This window comes from Protopterus annectens, chromosome 11.part0 (genome assembly GCF_019279795.1).
Source record: "Protopterus annectens isolate FY-2018-M chromosome 11.part0, PAN1.0, whole genome shotgun sequence".
Classification (NCBI taxonomy): Eukaryota; Metazoa; Chordata; order Ceratodontiformes; family Protopteridae; genus Protopterus; species Protopterus annectens.
Genome location: NC_056745.1, coordinates 840,159,870 through 840,179,480, shown reverse-complemented (window position 1 = coordinate 840,179,480; position 19,611 = coordinate 840,159,870).

The following is a 19,611-nucleotide window of genomic DNA, read 5'->3' as shown; positions in this document are numbered from 1 at the left end:
ATGAGACAACAACTGGACGTTCTGTAGAAATCTGGACAGTTGAAAGGTATAATGGACTGACCGGACTCCTGGATGCATTGCATCAAATTAAACTGTGATATAAATCAAATGCATAAATGTGGTTTGCTTTAATGGCCTTTTTACACTGTTTTCTTAGAGAAACAGATGGTGAGGAATTCCAATTAATATATATAACACAGTAGTAATATTTTAAGAGTTCCTGAATGGTCCCTGTCTGATTATTATTTCTGGATTTGTTTACCTATAAGTAAATCCAGACCAAAATCTGGATATCAATTGTGTGGTGGACTGGCATGTCAGATTAAAATGTAATGAAGTGTCTGATTTGTAATGAATGCATGGTATACAGGAAAAATTTTGTGGGGTGCCCTCCTGTCATTGCTGCAAATACAGGTTACTGTGCATTTGTTGTTGCTATATAGGGCAGATATGGACTTTGTTGGCTGTTTTATCATGTGGATACATATGAGGGCTTAATTCATCAAGGCTGATTTTAATTATTAGTTGATGGATTTTCAATCAATGTTATGCTGTTTTATTGGGGATGAGTTCTTATTAGATGAATGAAATTCAGTTAGGAGTGCTATTTCCTTAAGGATTTTCTGAGAACAGTTTGGTTGTAAGTTCATTATATTTTGCTTTGCTCTAACATATATCAATTATTTTCCATTTGCATTGGTTCCTTCCTGCATGCAATTTGTACTGCAGAGTTTTTCCTTTGAGGCTTGTTGAGCACTCCTTGTACATATCATGTCAGATCATATGGAGGGGAGATGGTGAATTCAGAAGAAAAATACCACAGGTTTTCTTCAGATGGAAGAAAGGACTTTTATGGAACTCCATGCATGCATAACATGCTGATGTTCATTAATTGTTCAACTGCTTATTAATGTACAACAGAGAAATTTATTTATTTATCATTTGTTGACCGGGAAAGTCCGACTAGGTTCTGCAGAGCCTGTTTTCAGCGGAGGCCCGGGGAGAAATGCTCCAGATGCATGTCTTTGGAATGTGGGAGGAAACCGGAGTACCCGGAGGAAACCCACACTAACACAGGGAGAACATGCAAACTCCACACAGAAGGCACCCCAGCCGAGAATCAAACCGGAGAACCTATTGTTGTGAGGCGACAACGTTAACCGTTGCACCACTGTGCTGCCCAATTGCATCCCAGTGTCCAGACCAGTCCATATCCTAGCTTCACAGATGGTTCTGTTTGTGTAGTAAACTTGCTATTTAATTTTGTATGCTTAACTAGTAGCATAAAAATGGTAAAAGGACAGACAACTAGTTAGCAGGTTGCAGACTGCACTGAATAGGTTGCTTTAGCCTATGTTTCTGATGACAGCTCTGACTTAATATTTTACAAAGGCAATAGAGTGGTGTGGGAATTTCATATTAGCAGCACACTCTCTCAGTAAGTCATCACATACGTACCTAAGTAAAGTAAGTTGCCTTTGGGGTTGCTATGACTCACAACAAACATCATTTGGAGATTGCACAACACCAGCAATACACACTACTGAATGCCTGCCATCATTACTCACATATGCCATATATTACTACTTTTTGTATGCAGTACAGTAGGAAAGCTATAACTTTTTATGCTGCTGCTGCTGGCATTTGGACAATACCTGCAAATAGAGGCAGAGTGTGCCGAATTATAAACTAGTAAATTGGTTCTACATGATAATATCTGCACAAGGCATGTTCATTTTCATTTACCATGTGTTGTATTTTGATGTGTGAAAAGGCAGTGAAAAAATAAAGTGAAAATAGAACATGATTTTTTTATGCACATAGAATGGAGACCCTGGCTGAAGACAAACATTAAAAAATATTCATTTTTTTTGTATTCTCTATTTAGCAACTTTGTCTGTTGTTGCATAATAGCATCTTTCACAACAATGGTAATTAACATTTCTGTAAGCATGATAGACCCTCTGTCAAACAGTAGACACATAGGTTCATAGGTTCATAGGTTCATACTAGGCTATCTGCCCAAGGGCATTTATAAGCCTAGCCCATAGTTATGTGGCTTTCGCCACCCCTTTAGTTTGAATAAAAACTATGCCTATCATTTTGCTGTGCCTCTGTCAAGCAGTGACACTGAAGTAATCCCTGGGGTATATCTGCAATCTCCCATCCATTGGTCAAGATTCCTCTTGAACAAGGCCAGAGAGGCGCTCTGCCTCACATGTACCGGGATTTTGTTCCACAGCATAGGGAGTCTCTGGGTGATGAATCTGTCCCTCCAGCACGTTCTATTTATAACCGTGTCAAGGTTTAAGTCTCCCACCCTTGTGGTTCTGAGGGATCTAGATTTTTTGAGGTGAAGCATATTCATCAAATCTGGGTTTGACATGGCCTTATATGTCAGGCACAGGTCACCTCTGAGCAAGCGGTATGAGACTGAATAGAGCTGGAGTTCTTTCAGTCGGGCAGCATAAGACATTTTTGAGACCCTTTATCCTTTTGGTGAGGAACTTTTGGGGCCTTTCAAGCTGCAGCAGGTGTCTGGTCAGATACATTCCGAACGGGGCATTGTACTCAATCATAGGTCTAATGAATGATGAGTACAGGGGGACGATGACCTCCCTTGATCTAGATGTGAATCCCTTCATGATCAGGTGGGCGATATAGAAGGTTTTCCTAACTACTTTAGCAACATGAGTGTCAAACGAAAGGCTACTGTCAACCTGGGTCCCCAGATCCCTGATGACTTTTTCTGTGCTCAGTGGATTGCCACCTATATGGTAGCTAGGGGTAACCTTGTTTTTCCCGAAGGGTATGACTATGCATTTTTTGGCGTTTAACTTCAGGCCATGGCTCTGGCACCAGTTATCCATTTCTGTGAGGCCCACAGAGGCTCTAACAAATAATATACATGTACAGTTACATAACTGGAATTTAAAAATGATACACAACACCCTGGAACTTATGATTGTGTCCAATAGTGTTTTAAAACTTCATGTAGCAAAACTATGATTCAGCCACACTTTGTTTTTAATATGTTAAGGGAAAGCTAATTGTGTGATATCTTTAAATTGCTAAAGCAATGTTAAGTTTGGTTATTCATCACATGACAGTTAAATGACTAACTCTGAAAATGTATTTAACTTTCAATAAAACTTTCGGTTTGGACTTGCTTCCAAGCCTCTCGGTCTTATGTTTTTGTGAAAAGTTGTTCTCAGGGCATTTTTTCCCAACCCTGTTCAAAAAATGGCTAATGAAGGTCTCACCCTAGGGGCCAAATTGTATATCTATTTTCAATTCCAGTCACTAGTGTAAGTTTCAGTGCATCATGCATGAGGATTTTACAATATGTATGAAACATTTGAGATGTTTTTAATAAATTCACTTGTTTATACAAAAAAAAAAGTTGTGGTATGTATTTCAAAATCTTTTTTCCTGCCAAGATATCTATTAAGCATTTTCTGTCAAAGGGCTATTATGATCTGCTTGAAAGATGTAACACTTCTGTGTGATAAAAAATGCCTCACTTTGTAGTTTAGGCAGTGTATGGCATTTATAATCTCTTTTCTTGAGAAGAAGTTTTTATGAGAACTAGTGAGCATCTTAACTACACATTGAGTTTGCTAGTCAAGTAGTGTGCATTGCTATTAAAGAAAGAAAATAACAAAGTTAAGTTCTCCCTTTGCCATATTTATTGTAAAGGCTCTGTGCAACATGTCTTAGGGTACATTTGGGCTGAATGGATCTCTACATCATAGTTTTTTGTATTATGACAGGCAAGCTGGTTTGTGATCCAGGCAGTAGATTGGGGCTAACGGTAAACTTCTCCAACATATGTAGGATCCTCTTCTGAGAAAGTTATATCAAAGTGTTTCTTAGATATTTATATTTTATTTCATTCAGTGTAAATGTGGTTAATCTGGGTTGCAGTTAAACTGGATCTAGTTTAAATGGCCAACTCCAGAAACATCAGCACATGAAACATCAAACTGAAATCATCATACCAGCACAACAGCAAAAAGACCAAACACAGTCTAAAACGTTTTTGTAGTGGGGCTGTACCCACCACCCAACGCACACACACATCTGCTTGTTGTATATACCAATTCTGAGATCACTCTACAGATGGAAAAGGGCAAAACCCCACTCCCCACTGTATAACAATCTCCTACAACCAGCTACTGCCTCATTTCGATGCCGTGCTGGTTCAATGATTTGGGTATGTTTCGTATGTCGATGTTGTATGCATTCAACAATTTAAAGTAGACCCAGTCAAAATACCTTAGCTATTGTACCCAAAGCTTATTTTCCATGAACCAAAGAAATACACACAAATTCTGGTAATTTGCATATAGAAGTCCTAACATCCATCTTTGAATTCTGTCCCCTACTCTGTACCCCTCACACTAACATAACAAAATGGAAAAAGACAGTAAATGCCTTGTATTATTTCTGTGATTGGCACAGCCTCTGGTCACTTCCATTGCGAACGACCTACTGGGTTCACATAATTGTGCACAAGTACATTATAAGGATTACACTTATTTAACCAAATTCTACTGGTTGTTGGTGTCAGAGATGAGGGAATGCTGGGGTAGTCACTGCATAATAGCTCAATGATTACTTACAGACCCAGGGTGTTAGCTCCTTTTAATGAAATTAAGTTGGCTAGCCTTTAAGAAGAGCATCTCCTTCATATGATTAAACAGATAAATAAGCAGTCTTTCATGAAGAAGTAAAGTATTTTACCCACCAGTACTTTGAGGCTTACTGAACTATGGTAATGTGAAAAACTCCGTAACCAGGGGAAAGTCTGATGGTCAGGGTGGGTTCAGGGTCCTTGATATTTATCTGTTTTAACTCTAAGACTGTTGTTGAGTATTGATGATCCAGAGGGAGGCAGAATGTAAGAAAGTACCACTTTTATTGGTGGGTCTTGATGCAGAGAATGCATTTGACAGAGTAGAACTTCATGAGCAGAGCAATGGAAGCATTAGCTTTCCCTGATACAATCATAAGGTTGATTAAGAGTGTATATGAGGGATCAGAGGTGAAAATTAAAGTGGGTGGGGTCCTCTCTGATAACTTCTGCTTGAGTAGAGGAACCAGGCAGAGTTGTCCACTTTCCTCTTAGCTGTTTGCATTATATTTAGAACCATTGGCAAAGAAAATAAGGGACTCAGAAATTCAAGGACATAATTGATATGGTAGTTAGAAAAAGCTGTCTCTATTTGCAGATGATATTATTTTATACATGACAAAACCAGAAAGGGGCATTACAGTGTTGTGGAACATTTTAAGACAGTTTAAAATCTTCTCGGACTACAAAATTAATGAAGCTAAAACAAAGGCAATAGTGGTAAATTATGTACCCACACACAAATTGGTCCAACAATATCCATATTTATTGGGACATGATAAAATTAAGTATTTAGGAGTATGGATTAAAATTTACTCTGCTGCGGCAGCTAAGGATATGTGAGAAGAGACTAAACAGAAGACAATACAAACATTTGAAACTAGAAGCTTTGTTATATGGATATGGATACTAAGATACAAGCCATTAAAATGTTTTTAGTCCCTTTAGTCTTATACACAAGTCAGGCATACTTTTATCAACCAGAGGAGAAACTGTGGATAGCAATTAAAAAAGAGTTGAAGGATTTTATCTGGGAAGGGAAGACAGCAAGGGTCAAGTGGGATAAACTGATTCTTCCAATAGAACAAGGCGGACTAGGATTATCCAATTTGAGGGGATATTTTAGAGCAACACAGTTAAGGCTCATATACATAGCACAGGCAGAAAACTATAATTCAAAGTGGAAAGGAATTATGATGATACAGAGAGGAGCTCAAGAAATAAGGAGTAATTGGGATTTTTTAAGGTGAACAACAAAAATCATATAGAGTATTATATTTATAAAATAGCAGGGAGTATTCTAAGAACTAAACCAGCATGAGAATGGAGAAAAGAGATTCTGCCAATAGTGATGACTGTGGTTAGGGATACAGGTAATAGGCAAGAGGGGGCTGGAATTTATTGGAGAAAACTGGCAAAGGAACCAAGGTATTGGGAGCATTAGGAGTAAATAACTAGAACGGGAAAGGTAATAGAATGGGAAGAGGCCCAGAATGTATTTGAGACTGCAGCTTAGAGATTGCTTTCCCTTTCAAGGATTTATATCAGAGTGTAGATAAAGAGAAATAAATAAGGGGGTCCTAAATGAAAGACCAGCACTGGTAGAGTTTTTAATAGAATCTAGAACAGATGCTGCCATTAAAAAAAATAATTAGCAAAGCATATAAAATATTGCATGATAATTATAAGAATCAGTCAGAGGAGCTTAGAAATTATTGGGAAGAGAGATTGGATAAGCAATTCACAAAGAGACAATGCATAGTAAGTATATCTTCCGAATAAGCAACAAATCTAGCAGATTTAGGATCTTTGCCTGGAAGTGTTTACATAGATATTTTTATACCCCAAGTAGACTCCAAAGAATTGTTCCTCAGGTGGATAGCAAATGTTGGAGATGTGATGGGCAAGAAAGAGGTGACTGGGAACATATTTTTGGGAAGTGTAATGAGCTAGCAGGCTTTAGGGATTCCTTGCAGACCGCTCTGTCAATGATACTGGGTGAGCAGATTGGATTGACTGGAGAGATGATTTTTTGAGCTATGATACAGAATTGGAATTGCCTAGACATAGTAAAGCATTGCTGAGTCTAAATATGGTGGGTGCCAAAAAAAGCAAAATGGAAATCAAAGTCTAGAACAACTTTGCTAGAAGTAGCAAATATCGTAACAGAGATAAAACAACTGGAATTGGGATCTTTAGAAAAGGGAAGCAGAAAACTACATAGATAAAATGGGAATTGTGGGAACAATATATGCAGAGAAGGAACAAGATCTGAGAGGCAGGATTTGAATAAGACATATAATGCTTAACTTACAATGACTGGATGATATCCTTGATGTATAATGTTTGCAGTTAAAGTGGTGTCATTTTGTTTGTTTTTCATTATATAAATGTAAGATTGCCTATGTCATATGTGATAATTTAATAAAGATGTTTATTAAAAAATAAGACTGTTGTTGAGTGGGGTACAAGGAATACTCCAAAACACTGAGATTATATATATATATATATATATATATATATATATATATATATATATTTCCCCACGTTTGCATAGTCATTTCCACTATTCCAAGGGTCATGGTTGCAGTCCTCAGAATTTCAATAGCACCTGCACAAACTGCCCCCTTCCACACACTCAAATATGTGTATGGGTTGACATATTTCAGTTAAGCAGAGTCATAAAACACTCTTTATCATAATATTTTTAAGGTTCAGCACGGATTTATTTACAGTGAAGATAAACTCATGTTCTTCTTTAGCAAAATGGGTAGAAATAGAAATCTTAAATAGAATGTAGTCATAAAAAAGCGTTTACAGCTTTTTGGGAAACATTTCAGAATGGATGTATTATCACGTAACAGTCTATACAAACAGGTTTTTTTTAAAGATTCCTACACAGTGTTCAAGGCTCTCAATTATTTCTTTTTTATCACCTTCACAGAATGAGAAGTAACAATTCTGCAGTAAAGGAATAATCTCCATAACATTACACAAAGGCAAGGCCAACTCCATGGCACAGCAGCCTTCATCTAACATTCCTTTCTGGGTAGCAGTCCCACTCTACTAAAGATGTCTTCTTCCATTCAAAGATGCTGTGGACTCCTCCCAGAAAATCTTTCTAGGATTAGAGATAAATGCACAAACACTCACACATACACACACACACACACACACACACACACACACACACACACACACACACACACACACACACACACAAACATGTGCACGTGCACACCAAGCCTACTGAGGTCACACTTAAAATGCATCTGTTTTCCTCATTCACATAATTTATTATTTCCTACATGTAAAGCTTGTATCTGTTGTCAATAAAACACACAACACAACCCTCTCTATAGAGAGAGAGAGAGATAGGTAGATAGATATTTAAAAGTACACCACCATTAGTCAAAAAATAACAAAATTGCACCTAAAGTAATCAATCTGAAACAGATCAAAAGTCAAAATATTGAAAAAACAGAAATTTATTTTGAAGGGGGCAAGGTCCTCACACCCCTGCATCCTCCACGCTCACTACTACTTATGAATATCAACTCTGAGATAGCACAACAGCAGAAGGGCAAATTCCCAATCCCTGCTCTACCACAACCTCCCAATAAGTAATGTCAGCATTTTCCGATATATGACTATTCAATTACTTGCGTCAGCATTACAAATGTTCAATATTCCAAACATTCAATGAGAGGATTACCATATATATATATATATATATATATATATATATATATATATATATATATATATATATATATATATATGGGTCTACTGTAAAAGAGCGAAAATCCACTTGTTCGAAAACAAACAGTGGATTCTTGGTTATGCGAAAGTGCACTTAAGCGAAAGTGCACTTTTGCGAACTTCGGTTCAATGAACCGTTAAGAAACACAGGTGCCAAAGCACACTACAGTGGGGAAAGGGAATTTACTTGTTTCCCCACTGTAGTGTGATCTCGGAGTTGGTATATTTAAGTAGGGGATGAACCGATGTTTGCAGAAGTGCACTTTCGTGTAACAGTGGGTCTCCTGTTTATTTTTGAATAAGTGAGTTTTCGAATATATACAGTAGACCCGTATATATATATATATATATATATATATATATATATATATATATATATGTTGATATTTAAGAAAAATAATGTGGAATGTCAAGTGATTGAACACAACTTGTCAATCACCAGTTAATCAAAAACAACCCCCCTATTAATTATGAATATCAGCTCCGAGATCACACTGCTATGGGGAAAGAGTAAATTCTGTGATTCCCCACTGTACCGCAATTTTGCAAAGAAAAAAAGCTGGTGCATAGGATTAGCTGTACTGACTTTCTTTCTGTTTGACATACTGAATTGTTGACCACTTGTCTGTAACCTATGTGTGCATATATTACTGAATATAGCTGAAACATACAAGCATCAAATTTCAAAATATTGATTAGAAACAATGAAATTGTAGACATCAACAAGATCCTACACATGTGCTGAGCAACAATCTCATTCCATGGAAAATAAAAACCTAAGAAAATAAACAAGACCATTATTTTTTCAGGGGGGGACAACCCACCCCTCACCCCCTGCTAATTATATATACTAAAACCAAAATTTCACAACACTGGGGAAGGGGCATATTTCCCAACCCTGAGAATTGTGTGATCTCACACAGCTGTCGACCATCTGCTTATTCGACCAAATTTTGTTGACTGAACAGATGTTACCCAAAGTGACATTCTCCCATATTCAGTTCTTCCAAAAACAAATATATATATATATATATATATATATATATATATATATATATATATATATGGATCTACTTCGTTTAAATGAAATTACGTTTAAACGAATTTGACTTACCCGAGATGATTCCACTGAAACAACGTTACAATGAGAACACGGACTGACAAATTCCTTTCCCATTGAAAGAAACCACTTGGCCACCATGGTAATGAACTGCAACAGAGCAAAAGTAAGACCACCCCTCCTGCTTAAATATACTAACTCCGAGATTGCACTAAACGGAAGTGAGGGTACAGTCCACCATAATGGCCAAGGGGTTCCTTTTACGGAGAAAGGAATTTGGTAGTGCTTGCATTTGTTGTACTTTAGTTTCGGTGGAATCAGCTCGGGTAAGTCAGATTTGTTTAAACGTAATTTTATTTAAATGAAGTAGACCCATATATACATATATATATATATATATATATATATATATATATATATATATATATATATATATATATATATATAAATATATATATAGATATACACAGACGGTTCCCCTTTACAAGATCAAATTACTGAAAGCTCAAAATTCATAAGCTCGAGCCCAGAATCTCGAGTTTTCAGTAACTCGAAATTATAAAGGGAAGCTGTAAAAGTAAAAAAAAGAAATGTACTTATGTGTATGTAGGGAGCTAGGTCCCCCTGCATCATTCTTGGTGTAATATGCGAGTTGTGTGTTCGGACTTTAGCGGAGGAGTAGACATTCTCCCATTGTGTGCTTATGCATATAGCGCGGAATGGGAGAATTCCCTTTTCTTCACTGAAGTGCGATCTCGGAGTTGGTATATTTAAGAAGGGGGGAGTGGGTGGCGCAGCCCCCCACATGGGGGGGTGGAGGGTGGCTTGCCCCCCTGCAAAGACATTAGAAAAGTGTTTTTTAGTTGTTTGTGTTCCCCTGCAGAATTTTGAGTTACTGAAAACTCGAGATTCTGGCTTCGAGCTTATGAATTTCAAGCTTTCAGTAATTCGATCTTGTGAACGGGAACCACACAGATATATTGCTATATTTTTTCTATCTAGATAGGTTCTTGCATGTCTGTACACACATACATAGACACAGACACACACATACACACACACACACACACACACACACACACACACACACACACACACACACACACGTGTGTGTGTATGTGTATGTGGTTCTACCTGACTAGAAGACCGACATCGGAACTGAGCTCCAGAAGATGAAGAAGACCGTGGCAGAACATCGACAATGCAGAAGACGGATGACAACACCAACGCCGAGGATGCCGACATGGGAAAGGCTGTGTGAGTATGGTAAGTGTGGAGATTGGTCTGTGGGGATTAGTGTGGGCTTGTAAGGATTTTGGTGGTGTTGTGTGGTTTCGACTATGTCAGGTAGAACCGTGTATGTATATATTGCCATACATAATGTAGGTTCACTAACAGGATGCAGTTTGGAAGTGGATGACATGATGATACAGAGGAGGCTGGACATTCTATGTATCCAAGAGACAAGATGGAAGGGCAGTGCAGCAAAGCCACTTGGCTTGGGATCCAAAGTCTACTACTCAGGAGGGGTACAGGCTAGAAATGATGAGGGAATTGTGGTGAGAGAGAAGCTTCAGAAGGCAGTGAGGGATATCATCAAAATTAATGACAGACTCATGGCAATCAGACTGCATTGTAATGACAGGGAAGTATTCATAATCTCAGCCTATGCCCCACAGCAGGGTTGTGATAGTGAGGAAAAGAGTGCATTCAGACAGCAGTTACAAGACCTACTAGATTAAACAGGACAACATGAATTGGTGTTGATAATGGGTGACTTGAATACACATATCGGGACAGACAGAGCAGGATATGAGGACTGCCTAGGTCCACATGGGTGACTGCAGGAATAAAGAAGGAGAAGCTATTCTTGACTTCTATCTGGCAAATGGCGTGATAGTAGCCAACACATGGTTCAGAAAGAGAGACCGTCACAAGATCACATACAAGACTAGCCAACATGCAACTCAGGTAGACTTCCTCCTAGTAAGGAAAAGGCACTGAGGTAGAATCCATGATTGCAAAGTCATGTCCAGCGAAACAGTTGGCCCACACCATAAACCACTGTTTGCCACAATCAGCTGAAAGCAGTGGTCAGAAAAGGCTCTAAAGTCAACAGAGACCAGGCAGGCTGAAGACCTGGAAGTTGACTGGAGAGAAAGTACAACAGTTCAAGGAATTACTCAGGGCTCTAGCATCCCAAGAAGAGAAGAAATAGGTGGAGTTGAAGAAGAATGGCAGCACCTCAAGATAGCATGTGTTAGGACCATAGAACAGATATGTGGCAGAGACAGGTATAGGTCCATAAGTGTGTACTAGGCTAATGGCCCTGGAGCCTTTACAAGCCTAGCCCATATAACTGCCCTGGCATCGTGCCGCCTGATGTTAGCTCCTAGTGCTTCTATCAAGTAGAGCCACTGGAGTGACCCCCTGGGGTGATCTTTCTATTTCCCATCCATTCATCAAGATTTCTCTTGAAGAGGGCCAGTGAGGTGCTCTATTTGACATGTATGGGAAGTCTATTCCAGAGTGTGGGCAGTCTTTGGGTTATGAACCTGTCCCTCCAGCATGTTCTGTTGATTGTTGTAATGAGGTTGAGGTCTCTGGAGCATGTGGAATGGAGGGATTGATATTTCTTTAGATGTAGCATTTCTAACAGAGCTGGGTCAGACATGGCTTTGTAAGTCAAGCAGATATCGCCTCTTAGTAGATGATATGAGACAGAGAATAGCTGGAGTTTTTTGAGTCTGTCCATGTAGGACATGTGTTTAAGGTCTAGACTCCTCTTTGTGAGGTACTTTTGTGGCCTTTCCAGCTGTTGTATTTGTCTAGTGAGGTACATGTCAAATGGGGCATTATACTCAATGATTGGCCAAATGAGGGAAGAGTAGAGAGAGATGATGGCCTTTTTCTTCCTGGATGCAAAACCCTTGGTAATGAGATGTGCCACACAGAAGGACTTTCTGAGCACACTGGCAATGTGGTGGTTGAAGTAGAGGTTGCTGTCAACCTGTGTCCCTAGATCTCTTATAAAGCCTTCAGTGTTCAGTGGGCTCCCATCTATGTGGTAATTAGTGGGAACTGAGTTTTTAACAAAGGGGATGATGACACATTTTTTGGCATTAAGCTTAAGGCCATGTTTTCAACACCAGTCATTGGTCTCAGTGAAGCCTTTCTGTAGGATGTCTATGTCACTTGGGGAGTTAATAATGGCTCCCAGCTTGCAGTTGTCTGTGAACTTGGTCAGCCAGAGTCCCTCCGTGTTGGCCTGGACTTCTGAGAAGTAGATGCCAAACAGGAGGGGACCCAGGACCGATCCCTGTGGGACTCCACTCGTGACTGGTCGGCAGTCTGACTTGGAGTCTGCTTCTTTCACACTGTGGGTTCTATCTGTGAGCCAATTTGCAACCCACCTAGTGATATAGGGGTTATTGCCTAGTTTGGTGAGTTTATCAATAATTCCTGAGTGGGAAATGGTATCAAAGGCCTTGTTCAGATCAAGGTAATCTGTATGAACTGCTTTGCCCTCATCCACAGCTCTGGTGACTGACTCAAAGAAGTCAACCAAGTTGGGAAGGCATGATCTACATTTCACAAAACCAAATTGTGTGGGATCTAGAGTTTGGAGATTCCCTATATCCTTGTTAATTAGGTCCATGATGATGCACTCCATAGCCTTACTTATCAGACTCTTCAGGCTAATGGGGTGATACTTCTCAAGGTCTGTAGTCACTCCCCCTTTATGGAAAGGGATGACTGTGCACCATTTGGTAGGGACAAAGCCTGAGGTGAGGCTGTGATTGAACAGGGTACAGAGATGTGATGCCAGTTCACTTTGCAGTTCATGTAAAACACACCCAGGGCTATTGTTGGGTCCCATGAAACTGTATTCTTGGCCTTGGACAGTGCAGCTTTAACCTGTGCTGCAGTAATGCTGGGTGCCTGGCATTCCTCCGGTATTATGATTGGTCTTTTAGGGTGGGAGTGAGGGGTAAAGTTGGCACTGAATCTGTCCCCCAGTATGTTGGCAATATCTGTTGGCTCACTATAGAAGGTACCATTGTGGAGTAACTCAGAGCAAACCTGGGTATTGCCGTGGAGATACTTGATATAACTATAGAAGGCTTTGTGGTTGTTTTTAGCGTCTGCTGCAATTTTGCCTTCATAACTGGTTTTGGAGATTTTGATGAGGGATCTCAACTTTTTGTTGAAGCTAATAAGGGAGTTTTTCCAGTCTTGGGACTTCACCTTTTTCTGCAACAGTTTCTTCCTTCTAATGTAGAGTTTATTCATGGCAGGGTAGCACCAGATTGGCTTCCTTTTTTTTGGAGGAGAGCATCTTGGTTCTGTTGGGTATGGCTAGTTCCATGCATTTATGTATGTGTTTGTACAGTGCATTGGTGTATGATTCAGCAGTCATGCATCTATTTTCCATTGATATGGGTGCCGAGAAGTTAGCCACATCTGTTTTAGGAGCCCAAAGTCAGCATTGGCTAAGTTTTTCATGGTGATTACCTATGTGGTGGATTTCCATGGAGATTAGTTTGTGGTCCGATCTAACTAGGGAGGAATTGACTATTGGTATAGAGCAATGGTTGCCCATTGCCCATGTTAGTAATAACCAAGTCAAGGATGTTGCTTCCTCTAGTGGGGGTAAGAATGAGCTGGTCCAGGGCATTGGAACTGATGAATTCCAGGAAGCATTGGGCCAATGTATTGGTGCTTGAGTAGTTTTCCTAGTTGATGAAGGGGTAATTGAAGTCACCTAGTATGAGAGTATTGGGTTGGACTCTAATAGTTTCCAGGGTGGTTAGGAACATGGAGTGAGAGTCTTGGGACATGGTTGGGGACCTATAGCAGGCTACAACCTGAATCACTGTCTTACCCAATTTTAGTTGTACCTGAAGAATCTCAGATACATTACACTAGTAATTCTGGAGGTGTGCATATCCTTTATGAATATGGAGACACCACTTCCTTTGGAGCTTTGATCCATGTTCTGAGGTCGAAAGGTGTGAAATGAGGTATAGCCTGGTAGTGCAGGGGTGCTTTCTGCTTCTTTAAACCAGGTCTCCATTACAGCACAAATGTTGATGTTCTCCATTTTGAGGAGTGCCTTGAGCAAGTGCATCTTGAGATTTAGACTTCTAGCGCTGAGCAACATGACCCTCAGATTGCATTTATTTATAGCTGTTAGGGTGCTAATTTGGTCTTTGGAACATCACCTGAAAAAGGCACTATAGGGGTGGCAAGAGCCTTAGCCAGTATCTGGAAACCCAGGGGTGGCAGATGCAGGCCATCTCTGGCAAGCATCGAGGTCTGTCATTCATGTCATCCCAAGCAGACAGATACTGGTTTCCCTTAGAATGACACCAGAAACTTAGCCAATTGTTGAAGTCAATCATTTTCTGCTTGTACTACAGTATCATTCTGGACGACAGTAGGATGCTGCTCAGGGCTATGGTCATACCTGCCTGGGGCACATAATCTGAGAGCTCCTCCATGTCTGGTTGTCCAGGGAAGTGCATCTCCGGTCATTCACACCCACATGGACAGTGACAGAGTCATACTTGTACTTGTTGTGGAGTGACCCGAGTGCATGTGTTATGTGTCGGATTCTGGCACCTGATAGACAGCTGACTGTTACATTCTCCTTATTCAACCTAGTGAGTGGGACATCAGTGTTTCTCATTATAGAATCACCTATGATTAGTGCCTTGGGCAAGCTGTTTTGCCTTAGTGGCTTAGGTTGAGGGGCACACTGTTTAGGTGAGCTATGTGTCTTGTGGTTTGTACTGTGTTGTGGTGGTCGAGTGCATTTCTGCCTTGGAGGTCTCTGCTGTTTGGGTAGAGTTTTATTGAGATCCTCTGCAAAGGTGGGTGTGTGGTTTGTGTTTTTATGTGAGAGCTGTGATTGTGGGTGTTCTGGAGGGCTATGTGTTGCATGTGGTGTGGTGCAGGTGTTGACCTTCTCCTCTTGACCAGCTATTCCAGTCTTGGCTTGTGACTACATGGCTTCCAATTTGGATATATAAGTGCATTTCTCACAAGTCTGAGTGTTTGGGAGGTAAGAGGAGAGGGTTGTCTGCGTATATGAGGCAGTTGCTATACTGCCTCAGAATGCCCAAGTTTACCAGGTTAATAGGAGAAAGCACAGGGAACTGACCTTTAGACATGCCAGGAGGGATGGTCATTATTACTAAGTATTGGAGCTGTTTCCTTATATATTCCTTTTTCAGGAAAAATGTCACTAAATGTGTCTGAGTCTGTACAGAACACTGCCAAACACTTGAGGGGAAACTAATATGTATACCCTGAAAATTTAAGGATGAGATATTTAGGCAGATATTCTGAAGTTAGAAAGAAATCAAGCAGTACTTACTGAATAATAAAGAATTAGCTTGCCAAGAATGATGAAAAGAGGGGAGTCGCATGAATGGTTGCTGCCTGGCTACTACTAATGCTGGTCTCAGCACAGCTTCACTCTGTTGGGATACAATACTCCTTTACTTCTTCTCTCACCAGAAGCAAAATGTTAACACCAATCCCAAGAAGAAAAGCAGGCCATCCACAATCTGTCCCAGATGATGCAAGGGTCTACAGGTTTGTAGCCTTTTTCTGGTAGATGCCTCAAATAGAAACCAGACAAATCAGGTACATTAAGCACAAACACTCACTCTCAAGTCAGAAAGAGTCAGGAATCAATGCACTCTGCTCCTACTCTCACCAGGATCAGAATATAAGCACAGATTCCAAGCTGTCACCTATAAAGCAGTTATTAAGCTTTCTGGTGATCAGCAGTCTCCAGGAAATAATGTAACTGCACTCCTTCTTTCACCAGGAGAAAATAGAAGCCCTAATCCCAAGATGACTACTGAGAGGCAGAATCTGGTCTCTCCAATAACTGGTGGTCTTGCAATGGATGCTTAAAGGTAAGATGAAAAAATGGTTTATCCTAAACACTGCATTGTGTACTAGAGGAGTTAGATGTGAAAGTAGGTACCTTAAATATTACCTGTCTAAAAAGTTAAGTTTTAGTGGCAAGTCACTATTTTTAAAACAGCAAGATAGATTGAAAGAGGGTGGTCACTTTTGTATTCCGGTACTATGGAATATAGTGGGATGACCAATAAATTTAAATAGTTGAAAGGAAGGGATTTCACAAAATAATAATTTTGTGTTTACTCACACCAGCCAGTAAAAGCAGAGAGGAAATGAGATATATGGTTAAATTAACATAAGGGGCAGGCAACTAGAAAGACAGTGGTGTTTAAGAACACAACAGTAACCGTCTGGGAGGCTGGGAAAATTTTCTGTCTTACTCTTAAGAGACAGAGCTGTGGTCTCTTTTCAAGTTTTAATATGCAGTTAAAAGCAGAAAACAAGTAAAACACATTGTAAAGAAAACAAATCACAGTATACAAAATAGAAAAAGGCAATAAAGTAATGCAAAATACAACAAATAAAAAGCAAACTAACCTTTCCCTCACAGCAAACTGTAGCAGAGTCTGGGTGAGCCTTTCCAGTACAAAAATGGAAATAAGGAACATAAGGAAAGCTGGTGGTGGAATGTAGAAGTTCTGGAAATGATCAAAAGAAAGAAGGAGTGCAGGAAAAACGGGAGACAGAAAAGATTGACCAGTCTAGAAAGGAATACTGGTTGGTTAACAAAGAAGCTAAGAAAGGCGTTGCAATAACAAAGAACAGGACATTGGAGGCAACTTCTGGAAAATGACTAAGTAGGTAGCACAAAGAAACTATATCAGATTGTAAGGCAAAGACAGAAAGATAAAGAAGATAGTCAGACACCCTTCATAAGAGATGCCAGCAGCAACCTGCTCACCAGTCTACAGGACATCAAAGGCAGAGGGAAGGAGTATTTCCAGCAGCTTCTGAGTAAAGAAAATCCCACAGAAGCTGTACTCCCCCAGAAACAGCCTACAATGAGAGAAGAAGAGGAGCCCATCCTAGAAGAAGTAAGAACAGCACTAAGGAAAATTAAGAAATGGCTCCTGAGGATACTCATAGCAGTGTGGCGAGAAAAGCGTATCTAAGATGACTGAAGAATAAGCATACTAGTGCCAGTGTACAAGAACAGAGGGGACATCCACAACTTTGGATAGTACAGAGGCATGAAAATTCTGGAGAGAGAGTGATTGATAAACGGATATGCAGAATAGTAGAAGGTTAGATGGGAGATGAGTAGTTCAGATTCAGAGCAGGATGCAGCACAACTGACCTGAGGTTTGCAGTGAGACAGATAGTTGAGAAGAACCTAAAGATGAGGAAAGAGTCCAACTGGGCATTCCTAGACTTGGAGATAGTATATGACAAGGTCCCAAGAAATCTTATCTGGGCAGTACTGTGGTGATATGAAATCCCAGAAATATTGGTAGAATTAGTGCAGGCTATGTACAAGGACTCAGTGACTCAAGTACAAACAGTGCTCAGCCTCACAGAGGGGTTCCCAGTTAGAATCAGTATATACTAGGGTTCAGCTCTGAGCCCACTGCTGTTCATACTGGTGATGGACTACATTAACAAGCAGGTTGGAGGGGACAGATCAACAAAGTTGCTGTATGCAGATGATGTGGCATTACAAGCAGACTTTGAGAAAGAACTTCAGCAAAGGATAGGAGAATGGAATGCAAAACTGAAGGCGCATAGGATGAAACTAAGCACAGATAAGACAGTGGTAATGGCAGCAAATTAGGGAAATCAGAAGAAGCTGAGAATTGAGATAGAAGAGAAGATAGTGGAACAGGTAAATAGCTTCCAGTATTTGGGAGGGGTGGTTGAGAAGAATAGAAGTCTGAATGAAGAGGTCATAGCTAGAATCAGAGGGGCTGCAGCCAACTGGCATAGAGTCTCAGGTGTATACTATGCCAGAAGAATGCCAAAGAAGCTGAAAAATAAGACATACAAGACAGTGGTGTGACCAGTACTACTGTATGGTATAGAAACTTAGTCAGCAAAGGCAGAGCAGATGAAAAAGCTAGATGTGAAGGAAATTAAGTGCCTGAGAAAGGTGAGACAGACGAAGAAATGAGGACATAAGAGCAGAAGCTAAAGTAGCTCCAATTGCAGAAAATATCAAAGAAAACCGACTACTGTGGGTCAGACACATGCAGAAAAGCAGAAGACAATCTGTTGAAAAAGATTTGGGACAGACAGGAAGAAGGTAAGAGGAAATGAGGACATCCAGCAAAGAAGTGAATGGATTGTGTGAAAGAAGATTTGCAACAGTCAGGCATGAGTGCTGAAGAAGGCAGGAGTGTGGCACTGAATAGAGAGAGATGGGGACAGTTAACATGATACCCTGACCCCATGTAGAAAATGGGAAAAAGGGGGGTGATGATGATGATAAAAAAAAAAAAAAATATATATATATATATATATATATATATATATATATATATATATATATATTATATATATACATATCAGAATCCTGAGACACTGAGAGGCATGGCACACATATATATATATATATATATCCACCTCTCTTGGCTCACCTGTCATTGATGTATCTATTATATTTGTTAATGTTTAATCTGAGTATTTGATGTTTAAGTATATGCTCATTCTGTTGTAGCCCTGACATACTTAATCACTTCACTGACATATACACATGGAAGCAAGAATGTCAGCCAGTAATCAATAGATTTTCAGCTTTAGAACCTGCTGAAGGCTCACACCTTTTAAGTCACAATCATAACAATTTCTGCAAACTAATAGGTTTTGAGGCCTTTTAACCATTATAGGTTCATATGTTCATAGGTAGGTACTAGGCTATCGGCCCAAGGGCCTATGTAAGCCTAGCCAGCAAGATACCATAGCTTACACCACCCAAGAAAGTTATTTTCCTGTGCCACTGTCCAGCAGAAACACAGAAGTGATCCCCGGGGTGTATTTCCTATTTCCCATCCATTCATCAAGATTTTTCTTGAAGAGTGTTAATGAAGAACTTTGCTTGACATAGATGGGTAGCTTGTTCCAGAGTATAGGAAGTCTCTGGGACAGGAATCTATCCCTCCAGCATGTCCTGTTTATTGTGGTGACAAGGTTTAGGTCCCTAGAGCATGTAGCTTGGAGGGATTGGGATTTCTTTAGGTGTAGCATGTCCAACAGCTCTGGGTTTGACATAGCTTTA